Source organism: Suncus etruscus, chromosome 4 (assembly GCF_024139225.1).
Source record: "Suncus etruscus isolate mSunEtr1 chromosome 4, mSunEtr1.pri.cur, whole genome shotgun sequence".
In the NCBI taxonomy this organism is placed as follows: Eukaryota; Metazoa; Chordata; class Mammalia; order Eulipotyphla; family Soricidae; genus Suncus; species Suncus etruscus.
Window position 1 is genome coordinate 9,617,639 of NC_064851.1, and position 12,402 is coordinate 9,630,040.

A 12,402-nucleotide genomic window follows, 5' to 3' on the forward strand; every position below is an offset into this window, starting at 1 on the left:
AGCAAACTCAAGTCGATTAGCAAGAATGAAATAAGAAGCAGAGTCCAAATGTGGGTGCAAATTGGAATAGATATTCATCAGGGAGAAAGGAAAGAAAGGTGCTAGAGAAATTGCTTCTTAGCAATGGGGTCTTCGGCAAACTTGGCTGCTTCTTGTAGATACTGTTATTACCAAGGGGGAAATGGCATGGTCTCCTCTCACACTTATTGATCATTGGTAACATGAATTACAGAGGTATCAGTGGGAGATTGGAGGAAAGGATTAAGTATTGTTTATTGAGGGATTCTTGGAATCCTAGATGACACAGGGGCAATTATTTCTGAAGCTGATGTGGTGCAAATGTCAAGCTCAAATGCTGTCCTGAATTCCTCACATAATAAAACAGTCTCTCAGGATCTCCTTTGAACACCAATCCTCCCCCCCCTTCCTTGTCCTTCCAAATCAGGAGGATAGAATAATTCTCTGGGGGGAAACTCAGGGGAACACTCCTTTCTTTTGCAATAGGATATCTGTGGTAATCTGCATGCCCTCACTAACTCATCCTACCTGCCAGTAGAGACAGGGGCCTTGCAAGACATGCTGCCAGGCTTCCTCCAGCCCCGGTGGCTACAGAAGGAAGTTGGCTTTTCCCTTGCCGTGAGGGCTTGCAGAGTATGAGAACACTAGAAATGCTAGTAGGAAAGAGCTGTCACAACTCCATAATTCCACAGCCAGATGATTAAAAGCACCCAGGCAGATGCTATGTACAAGTACTGCTCCAAAAGCAGGACCTTTTAGCCACATGGACATGCATTGGTAGGACATTTTACACCTTCCAAACTGCTTTCACACTTTCTCCCACATGCGGTAGGCTATGGAGAGGTGATTATTTTACTATTTTGCAGAGCTGGTTGCTGTGCAGCTGGAAAAAAGCTCAGAACTGTGAGGTGGGAACAAACATAGAAAGGATGTCTCTGTGACGGAGCACTTTGTGATCTGTTCAAAGTTGATTCATTTGTTTATTTTATTTGTTTGAAGCCACACCTGTCAGTGTTCAGGACTTATTTCTGGCTCTGTGTCAGGGATCGCTTCTGATGGAGCTTAAGGAGGCCATATGGGGCACCAAAGATCAAGCCCAGGTCAGTTGCTAGCTAGGCAAACACATATACTATTGCTCCAGTCTCTCATTCTTTTAACATGCAACTTATTTTAGTTGATCTTCTTTCTTTTTAGCTCTCTATTCAAGAGTCCGATATGCATTAAAAAATTTTTAAAGTCAAATGTCTAGAACATTCTGCTTTGCATGCAGAAGCCCTGGGTTCAACCCCCAGTGTCACATGTCTCCTTGAGCACTATAAGCTCTGGTTCAAAATCTCAAAATAAATAAATAAATAAAGAATTGTTAGGAAAAGCTCCATCTCAATTATATGGGGCTACTTGTTTAAATACATATATATTATAAATAAAACATAACTTGTCCTTGTCATTAAGAAACGTAAAAATATAAATTAAAAAAAATTAAAGAGTGATGTAAGCCTGAACAACCCTGCCTTCAGGCAATAAGTCAAGAAAGCTTATTGCAGGTTTTCTTCAAAACTGTCTAAGAGAGAGCGGGTTAATTAGCATTTACCATTGTAATTTTGAATCCTGACAGGCAGTTGTTTTCCAAAAGTTGTGAGACATTCGAGTTCACTAGTTTTATAATAATGATTATTATTGTTATTGCTATTATTATCATTAGAATAATAAAAATAAAGCCATAGTCAGAAGGCCCAGAAGCCTAAACACAACCTGGTTCAGTTATTCAGCAGTGCTGGCAGCTATCCTAGTGCTACTTGGGGACCCCAAGGTATAAGGGAAGATGCTCAGGGCCTTCAGATGTGCCCGGCATGTGCTCCATCCCTTGGAAACTAAGCCCTTTGATTTTTTTATGAGCCTTATTATATCTCTATGTGTCACAGTAATCTGATGTGAATAATACTGGTCTGTTTTATCCATCTGAATCCAGAGTCCATGGGACAGGAGTGAATAGACAGCCCACCTTTTTCTACTTCCATATTTAAAGACCATAACAAAGCCACAAGAGCAGGATAGAATAATAGGGGATCTCATTACAAAGCACCTCCCAACTCCTTCCACTGTTGTACCTTCAAAGATTAGAGGAATGATAGGGGGCGGACAGGAAAGGGGGAGGGCTCCAGAGAACTCAGAAGTCTGATGCATTTATCTAGTTGCACTGCTAAACTAACAATCACAGACCAGATGGCTAACATAATAAGCATTGATTGTCTTCCTAGTTCTGGAGGCTGCAAAAGTGTGGAAGATCAAAGCATCAGTGAATTCAGCTCCTGGTGAGAACTTTTTCCCTGACCTGTAGCCAGAAGACATCTTGCTTTATTCTCACATTTAGAGTGAGAACAAGAACTCTCAAGGATCTTCTTTGTAAAAGAACACGAATGTTATCTTTATCTGTGATCCATCTTCAGAATTCCATTTCATCTTAATTACATCTGCCTAGATCCTGTGTCCAAATAATGACACTGGAGATTAATGTTGCAACATAAAAATTTTGAATTGGGGGTAAGGGTGGGAGAGGATAAAATTTAGTCCTTAGCTTTATAGTTTTATTTTTAGCTTTATTTATTTGGTTGGTTGGTTGGTCTTTGGGCCACACCCAGTGGCTCTCAGGGGTTACTCCTGGCTCTGCATTCAGAAATCACCCCTTCAGGCTAGGGGACCATAGGGGATGCCAGGAATTGAACCAGGTCACTCCTGGGTTGGCTGCATCCAAGGCAAATGCCCTATAGCTGTGCTATCTCTCTGGCCCCTAGCTTTATCGTTTTGATCCTCTTTATTGTCTTGACTAATCTTGATCTTTAGAATAGCATTATTTTTCATCATGTTTTATTAAGATATTAGTTCATAATAATCTGTATTATTGTTTTAGATACTTAAATTAATCAACTATTTCATTTTCAGAAAAATATTCTCATAGTATTAACTATAGATTACCACTGGATCTATAGATCAAGTGAAATATAATTGAAATATTAATAACATATAATATTCTAAATCATAAACAGGGCATATTCTTCTAAATTTTATGCTGTTAATGAAAACGATACTTTTCTAGTAGGATTTGCTAATTTATATTTGACATTTTTCTTATTTTAAATATTGTCATCTAGAGCTTTATTTTTTCATTTGTTCTACCAACTTTATTTCTTTTGCCAACCTGAGTCATCAATCTTTACAATGTAATTTTAAAACCTTATTTCTTGATAACTTTGAACCATTTATGAATTTATGTTTTCTGAGGGATGAATTTACATTTCTTTTCCCCTTGTTTTTCTTTTTTCTTCTCTCATTGGACTAGTGTGAATTACTAGGACAAATGAACATGAGAATCATGTAATAATAGAAACAGCAACCAGAAAAGTTTTTCTTATTCTCATTCATAATTTTGGGAATAAAAGTTTCAATATTTTACCATTTAGAAAATTTTTTTCTATAGGTTTTATGGCTTCTGGTAGTTAACATTTTATGTTTGCTTCTATCTATAGTTACAGGGTTACACAAATTTAATTCTTTCTCTTAAGAATTAAAAACTAATTTTGACTTTGAGATTCTCTGTTGTACATTTTATAGTACTGCATTTATTTCTATTCTCATTTTACTCTATTCTTTGTTTTGGTGCTAATGTGCTAACGATGTCAATTTTTCCCCAATGCATGCTATTTAAGGTACAATTTCCCCTTAAATAGGGTTGTAGCTAACTTCCATTTTAATGTATTCAAATTTAATTAAGAATCAAATAAAAATAATATCAAATGTCCAGAATGCTGCCTCTTGAAACATTGATTCCTTAATTTTCACTTCTTTGTGGCTATTCTAGGCATATTTGTATAATTGATATCTAGCTTTTATGTTAGTGTGGTCCAAAAAAAAGGTCTTTGAGTTTGAACTGTAGTTAGAAGCATTTGGTTTATGTTCAATGTGTGAAATATTAGTGAGCATCTATGTAAATTATAAAAAAATAAAGCTATTATAGCATGTAATGCTCTATGTCTCCATTACATCACTGTTCTTTACTAAGCTCTTCTAGAACATTACTGATGTATTATTTATGTATTTAATTTTTTAATAAGAACACTTGCTATTCATAGATGAGTTTTTATCCCCTCCCTCATAGTTGAGTTTTTAAAAAACAATGTTCTAGCCCCAATCCCACCCCCAGTGTCATCTTCCTTCTACTAAGGCTCCAAGATTCCTTCCCATACCTCCCCCTCCCAACCTGTTATCTTGACAAACACCCTTTTTTTTTTTTTTTCCGCGCACGCAGTCCCCCACTACCATAAATTACGTAGTCGAGTTTCCCACATTTGGGAAATCACAGGGGTCAGCACGCCCGGAGTGCAATGGGCGAGCCTCTCCCAAGATCATGGAATCGCCCCTGCCAGGTAAGACAAGCACCTTTTAAAGTTTGGTTATTAAAGTTTGGGTCTCTTGATTTCAGTGGTGTTGACTCTGTGGCATGGATATTTAGCTCTGTCCTTCCTTAATACCACCAATGTATTTGAATCCCTTGGGCCCCAGCCCCCTTTATTTCACATCTATCTCTTTTCCCCTCCTCTTTGTTCTTTCCTTCTCACTTTATTCTGGAGCCAAGAGTTATCTAGGCAAATGCCTTTTAAACCTTACTTTTTTTTTTTTTTTGGGCCACACCCGTTTGACGCTCAGGGGTTACTCCTGGCTATGCGCTCAGAAATCGCCCCTGGCTTGGGGGGACCATATGGGACACCGGGGGATCGAACCGAGGCCCTTCCTTGGCTAGCGCTTGCAAGGCAGACACCTTACCTCCAGCGCCACCTACCCGGCCCCTTAAACCTTACTTTTGCTTGTTGACTTGTCTTGCTTTGTTTGTCTGTTCCATCTAGCAGTTGCAAACAGGTACCTGAATTTCCTTGACTAAGTATGTGATTGTGTGTTCATCTTGTTTTCATTATGAGGTATTCTTATTTATCTTAATTATGCTTTACCTCACATTTAATTCTCTTACATTAATACAGCGTCAACAATTTTTTTTCTGTTTCCACTTTTCTGTACTGTTTCTACTCTTCTATATATTTTTATTTCAAGAATGTTATTTAAGAATTCAGGAGAAGTTTTTTAATCTAATCTTCAAATTCTTTCAAAAGTGGAATACTTTATTCATTTGTTCTTCATGTAAGTGCTGTTATATTTGGAGATATAGCTGGAATCTTACTGTTTGTCCATTTAATTTTCTTTTTTAATTTCTTATTTTCATTTGAATTTGATGAGTATTGGGGGTTAATGATGGGTACCTGTGATGTTTAAGGTTTATTCCTTGCTCTAGGCTCAGAGAACACTTATGTCAATGCTCAGGAAAGTGTAAGTAGTTCTGAGGAATAGAACTCAGTTGGCAAATGTTTTAATCCTTGTACTGTTTCTTCAACCACTCTCATTTTTGTTTTTATTTATCTTTTCTTCCTTTAATTACATTGTCAATTGTGTGTTATTTACTATTTTGATTTGTTACTAGGGATATTTCAGATCTATTAATCTATCAAAGTCCAGTACAATTTATTTCTCAGGTCAATTCCCCAAACAATACAGCAATAGAATATTTTAGATCTGTTTGCTGACCTGTGATTTATATTATTGTATTCTACATATAATTTGTTATTATAAGAGTATTGCTGGTTAATACAGTAAATAATTTTATGAAGCTATATGCTTAATTTTTATATTCCTCTTACTTTTTTATATTTCTTGTATTTCAAAGATTTGTCTCATAGCTAAAGAATTCGCTTTGGAATATCCTTTAACATGGGTAGAATGGTAATAGATAGTTTCAGTTTGGGGAGGTTAAAAATGATTCTCTATTCACCTTTATTCTTGCTCTGAATGAAATTTAATGATAACTGTTGCAAGTCAGTCCCTGAAGACGTTGAATGACGGAGGAATGGAGGATGAGGTCTTTCCCTCCAGCTCAGAGCATGCGTCTGCCACCCTGTCCAGCCAACGGTTCTGAGGTGAAACGGTGGGTAAACAGCTCGCAGACAGTCAGGTTTGTGGAAATATTAGCTTTATTCGGTGGACAAGACTGAAGTCCAAGGTCTCAGCCTCAGTTCCAGCCAACCACCCCTCGCCTTCCACAGACCCTTGTTTTTATCCCCCAGAATCAGGTACCACCCAATGGTGGGATCAGATACCACCCAATGGTGGAAGCAGATTCAGGTACCACCCTAGGGTGGGGGCAGAATGCCAGGTCACACCCTAGGGTAGGGCACAATCACCGGATCAGGGTAGGGTCAGTAACATAATAATCCCAAAAATATTTACATCATAACAGATAACCATTATTCCATTTTAGCCCTTTGACATTTCTTTTTGTTGTTTTCTGAACACTCTTGTTTCTACCAAGACACAAGCTATCACCAAAAAGAAAGTGTTGCTCTTTTGGAAAGAATGCATATCTTTAATCTGGCTACCTTCACATTTTTCCTACTTGTTCTTAGTTTCCAATGGAACTACTATAATGTCCTTACATCAATTTTGCTTTGTGTTTATTCTTAAAAAGAATGTTTTAACTTCTGGAATATGGAACTTACATTGTGTTCTTCAGTTTGGGGAAATTCTTATCTTTTAAAATATAATTGAGATTCTTTCATTTACAATACTGTTAATAATGGTTTGCAGGTGCATTATTCTAACACCATACCCATCATCAGTGTATGGATTCATCTACTTTGGAAAATTCTTAGTTAACATCTCTTCAAATATTTCTTCTGCCCCCTTTTATCTTACTTCTACTTTGTTATTTCCCTTATGAATTTAATCTTTTTCACTCCAATAAAGCATATTTTTCATTTTTTCTATATTCTATACTAATTTTCTCCTCAACTTAAGTCTAGATATTTTCTTCAAAACAGTCTTCAAGTGTGTTTCATTCTCATCACTTCCATGGAATCTCCAGGTCAGACAGTCAACTAAACTCTAAATTTCTAAAACGTTTTTCCAATTGCTGTTTCCTAAAAAATGTTAATTTGGGGGGTGATTTTAATTTTCCAGCTCATGATAAAATATGTGAACTTATCTAATTCAACATATGAATGTTTTAAAATCTCTTTATATCATCTTTAATGTTTGTCTTATGAATGACTTAAATTTTTGCTTTTCTTTAGCTTTTGATCCTGGGGTCTTATCTTCTGATATACTTGGTAAATCTTTATTCTCATGTTAACTATTTGCATGACAATTTGGGGTCTCTTAATCAGTGCTGAGGAAGCCTGTGGACCTTCCTCACATTTATCCATCAACACAGCTTGAAGTTCAAAGCAAGAAACCAAGGATATGGTGTTGCTTAGGCCCCTGGTGCTATCATTTCCTGAGGCACCCTGAATGTGTTCAGGAATTTCCAAGTCTTTGTCCAGAAGTCCTTGGGGACCTCTAGAGACATACCCAAAAGTAGTTGGGGGACTTCCAGCATTTCACCTTGAAATGCTCAGGAGACCATGAGATGCTGAGGATTGAACTAGTGTCCATGGAAGACAATATATGCACCTTAACGCCTATGCTATCTCTTCAACTCTGCATGACAAATTTTTTTTAAATGAGGTACTGGAGGGATATAAAAATGTTATTATGAAGCTCACCTTCCCTGTAAATTTCTCTCCACCTCCTTCAAAACCACAAGACACCAGATATCTTGCTGATCTCACCAGGAGAAACTAGAAGGAAATGTTCTGGATTCCTTTTGGCCATTCACCATGACCTTGATACCCTTATCCCTCAACCCCAGTTCTGAAGAAGAGATAGAGGGTTATAAAAGACATCCTCTCAATCTCTGAGATTTGGGAAGAAGCTGGAGACAGAAATATTGCTGGGGTCATGGGGTTGGGGCAGAAATCCAAGAAAAAGAACAAAGCAGAGCCTGCTGGCTGGGTGGGAAGGGGGATTGGAGACCCAGCCCCCACCCCCACCGCACTCCAAGTCTGAGCTTGAGATAAAGCATCAGTAAGATGCTGCTCTCATTGCCCCCCTCCACTAAGCCCCCCCACCAGACTTCAGGAGATATGCCAAAATAAATAGAACAATACTTCTATCCTTCTATCCCTCTGTTTCTAATCTCTCTCTCTTCCTCTCTCCCTTTTTGAACAGCTCTGGTGACATTTGGCATCTCTAGGGGGCCCCAGCAGAGCTCTAGCTGTGCATTAAGGTGGAGATACCTCTGAGGTCTTGGGGTTTTCCTTCAAATGAGGAGAGGCCACCTCTGACTTATGAAAAAACATTTTGGGAGCCAAAATGATGCTACAAGGATTAAAGTGCCTGCCTTACATGCAGTTGACCCCTAGTTGATCCCTGGTATCACATGGTCCTCTGAGCATTGCTGGGTATAACTCTGGAGGCCCCTACGCACTGCTAGGAGGACTTTAGTGATCTTCAACAGCCAGAGCAGCATCACATCCTCAGACCCCTGTAATGAACATACTGCCTAATTGATCTTTTGCTCGAGAGATAAGTAAAACAATGGCTTTGTAATCTAGAGTCTTCTCTTCTCAAGGCTTCTTTCTTCCTTCTCTTACAGTCACCAAGCTGAGGATACCAGATTGAAATCCCAAAGGAGACAGCTCTGAGGATTTCTAGTTCCTCCTAATGACAAAGAACATCACCACTGCATTTATGAAAGTCCTTCACCCAACTAAAACTTCAATGCATATTTTCTTTGACTCCATAATTCTTTTATGTTATACAAAAAAATGTAGAAAGTGATTTTCATGACAGCACTGGTTCAGAATAGTAAAGGCTATGATCAGCACCATTGGGCTGTGGTTAAGTCAGCTCTGGTGCACGCATATCAGGGAATATTGTGCAGCTATTTAAAAAAAAGGCTGTATGATGGTCTAGAAAGTTCTCTAGGATATAATTTTTATAGTAAAACAAGATACACAAATATATGTTGTTCTGCAAAATAGTGGCTTTAGGTAACATGACCATTTCATCTCCATTCCATTATATACTCGCAAAAGTCACTCAATTCTGTATGAATCCTTATCTCTCCACCACAAAATCAGAAGCATTTAAAAAAGGAAGAAGTCAATATCCAGGTATTAAATATAAAGAAGAAATGCAAAGATGGCTAGTTAGATTTCATGACAATAGGCAGGTTTGTATCAGAAAAGCAGATTTGACTGTATTTTGCATCATCTCAAAGCTACAATTTTATGTCCATGAGGACTTGCATTGGAACCAAGAGCAAAAGTTCTTTTCTTTTAGGTTTTATTTTGGGTAACTCTGACAGTGATCAAGGATTACTCCTAGCTCTGAACTCAGGGATAATACTTGACAGGATGTGTGGGAGAATTACATATGTACGCTGGGAATGAACCTGAATAGCCTGCGTGAAAGGCAAACACCCTATCCACTGTACTAAAATTCTGGCCCAAAAGATAAATTTCTGAAGGGCTATAATTCAGAGAAAAAGAAACTTAACATTTGCATCAGCACAAAAAAGAAATAATAATCTCTTTTTTTATGGTGTTTTGAAATAATTTTATAATAGTTAACATATTACATATTAGTTTGATTTCAGAGGAATAGGGAATGTTAGTGCATCTGAAGCCAAGAACCTCATATTTGCAATCTATGCACTCTACTACTGAGCTTATTTCTATTTGTAGTACTGGCTGTTTGAAAAAGATTTGCCATAAGAATCTAAAACCTCAAATCTTAGCTGCGCATAAATATGAAGTCTGAATAATGCAACCTTCCCAAACTGAAAGAATCTTCAATTGAAGAATGAAGAATTAATCTATTCTTATAAATATACTTGGAGAACACAGAAGAAACAAATGCAAGTCATTCTCTTGGAGGGAACAAAAAGGATATTTATACCAGGTATCAGTGGGCTACTCCAGAAAAGAACAGTCCCCCCAAATGATTGAGCTCACAAAAAAATGCCTAAGTACCAATCAACCCACAACTAAAGAAAGTTGGCACCCAAGTTTTTCCAACAATAGTATTAAATAGAATAAGACCCAGTAAGCTAAGTGAAAACAAAAATAGAATGCCTTAAAAGTTGACATTTTTAAAAAGCAGTTGCCCTCCAATTGCTAATTTGTTTTACACAACTAATAGTCTCCCTATTTCCCTGTTAGGGAACGTAATTGAATAGCTAGAAAGTTTTAATGGAAACACTGCCCCACACACAAAGCACAGAAAAAGAGAGAGTTTAACAAAAATAAAAACTAAAGGGAGTATTCAAAATTTAAGTGAAGAAAATATAGATGAATAGACTCTGAATAGACACATTGATTTAAATGTATGATAGATAATGGAAAAATTGTTTATTCCAGTTCATTTTACTCTGATTTGATTTACTCACCCCAAATTAAGAAATTATAACTTGCTATCTGGAGAGGAAATTGACTTACCAAAAGAGTAGATATTCATAAATATTGACATTTTGAAAATAGCCCTACTGAGTTAGATGGTTCCCTACCAATTACTATTTGGCAAACTTTGCAGTCAACAAATTCAGTCTGGGGGAGAGACAACTCAATATTAATCAGTGTTAACTTCTTTACATTTAAATGGTAACAAACAACCAGGAATAAGCAGACTTAAATAGATATTTAAGACATACCCAGCAGCAAATAAGCAATTTAGAATTAATGTGATGAGTTTAATAATGAAGTATATGAAAACTCAAAGGCAAGTTCATAGAAAGTATAAAATCAAATCACAATGGAAAGAGAAAGAAAGAAAAAAAGAAAGAAAGAGAAGAAAGAAAGAAAGAAGAAAGAAAGAAAGAAAGAAAGAAAGAAAGAAAGAAAGAAAGAATGAAGAAAGAAAGAAGAAAAGAGAAAGAAAGAAGAAGAAAGAAGAAGAAAAGAAAGAGAGAGAAAAGAAGATAACGAGGAGGGGAGAGAAAGAAAGAGAGAGAGAGAGAAAGAAAGAGAGGGAGGGAGGAAGGAAGGAAGGAAAGAAGGAAGGAAGGAAGGAAGGAAGGAAGGAAGGAAGGAAGGAAGGAAGGAAGGGAGGAAGGAAGGAAGGAAGGAAGAAGGAAGGAAGAAAGGAAGGAAGAAGAAAGAAAGAAATGAGAGGAAGAAACAAGAGGAAGAAAATAGAGGAAGAAACGAAAGGAAGAAAGAAATGGAAATAAGGAAGCCAGAAGAATAAATGGGAAAGGGAATGGAAAAGCAAAGGTATAAGAGCTATAGGATATAGTAAAAAAGCATAATATACTCTGAGGACTTCAAGGGAAACTTCTCCTGTGCCTGTCTGTGTTTCTGAATACCTGAAGGCCTCCTCAGAGGCCTAGGGAGTGCACCCCCAAAAAACTGCATTTTGAAGCTTCCCAATGAGTAAACTCTGGCTGTGGGGGTCACCATCCAATAAGCTGAGCTCTCTGGCCTGCAGAGGCTCCACCCTGCTGTTCCTTTGATCACTCTGAGGACTTCAAGGGAAACTTCTCCTGTGCCTGTCTGTGTTTCTGAATACCTGAAGGTCTCCTCAGAGGTCTAGGGAGCGCACCCCCAAAAAACTGCATTTTGAAGCTGCCCAGTGAGTAAACTCTGGGTGTGGGGGTCGCCCAGGTAGGAGATCTCCAGGAACAATCAACTGTCAAAGACATCATCAAAGATATACTCCAGAGTTAAAGACTACATGCAATCAAATCCTGCATGCCCGAGAGTACCAGCTAAAAGACACCCGAAGAAAAACACCCCAAGATACATCCTCGTTACAATGACAAATCCCACAGATAGAGATAGAATACTGAAAGCAGCAAGATCAAAAAGGGAAATTACATTCAAAGGAGCATCCCTAAGACTTATAGCAGACATGTCACAAGAAACTCTCAAGGCCAGAAGACAGTGGTGGGATATTGTGACAAGACTGAATGAAATGAATGCCTCACCAAGAATACTGCATCCAGCCTGACTCACATTCAGGTTTGAAGAAAGGATACATAGCTTCATGGATAAACAACAGCTCAGAAACTTCACAGATGATAAACCAGCCTTAAAGGAAAAACTGAAAGGTCTATTATAAGACAAGAGAGACCAACAAACACAGCAAACTTATCTACAAAGATGACATTAAATCCCATGACAATCATCTCCCTCAATGTCAATGGACTAAATTCACCAATTAAAAGACACAGTAGCAAAATGGGTCAAAAAGATGAATCCAACCTTCTGCTGCCTACAAGAAATACATCTGAATAGTCAGAACAAACATATACTCAAAATCAAAGGCTGGAGAAAAAGCATCCAAGCAAACAACACCCTCAAAAAAGCTGAGGTGGCCATATTAATATGTGATGACACCAACTTTATACTCAGAAAAGTGGTAAGGGACAAAGATGGACACTATGTACTAATCAAGGGATATCTG

At 37.7% G+C, this 12,402-nt stretch overlaps 1 pseudogene; it reads right to left on the reverse strand.

Annotated features, from left to right (window-relative positions):
* Positions 1-4,305: 4,305 nt before the first annotated feature.
* Positions 4,306-4,447, reverse strand: LOC126008126 (uncharacterized; annotated as a pseudogene).
* Between the last annotated feature and the right edge of the window lie 7,955 nt (positions 4,448-12,402).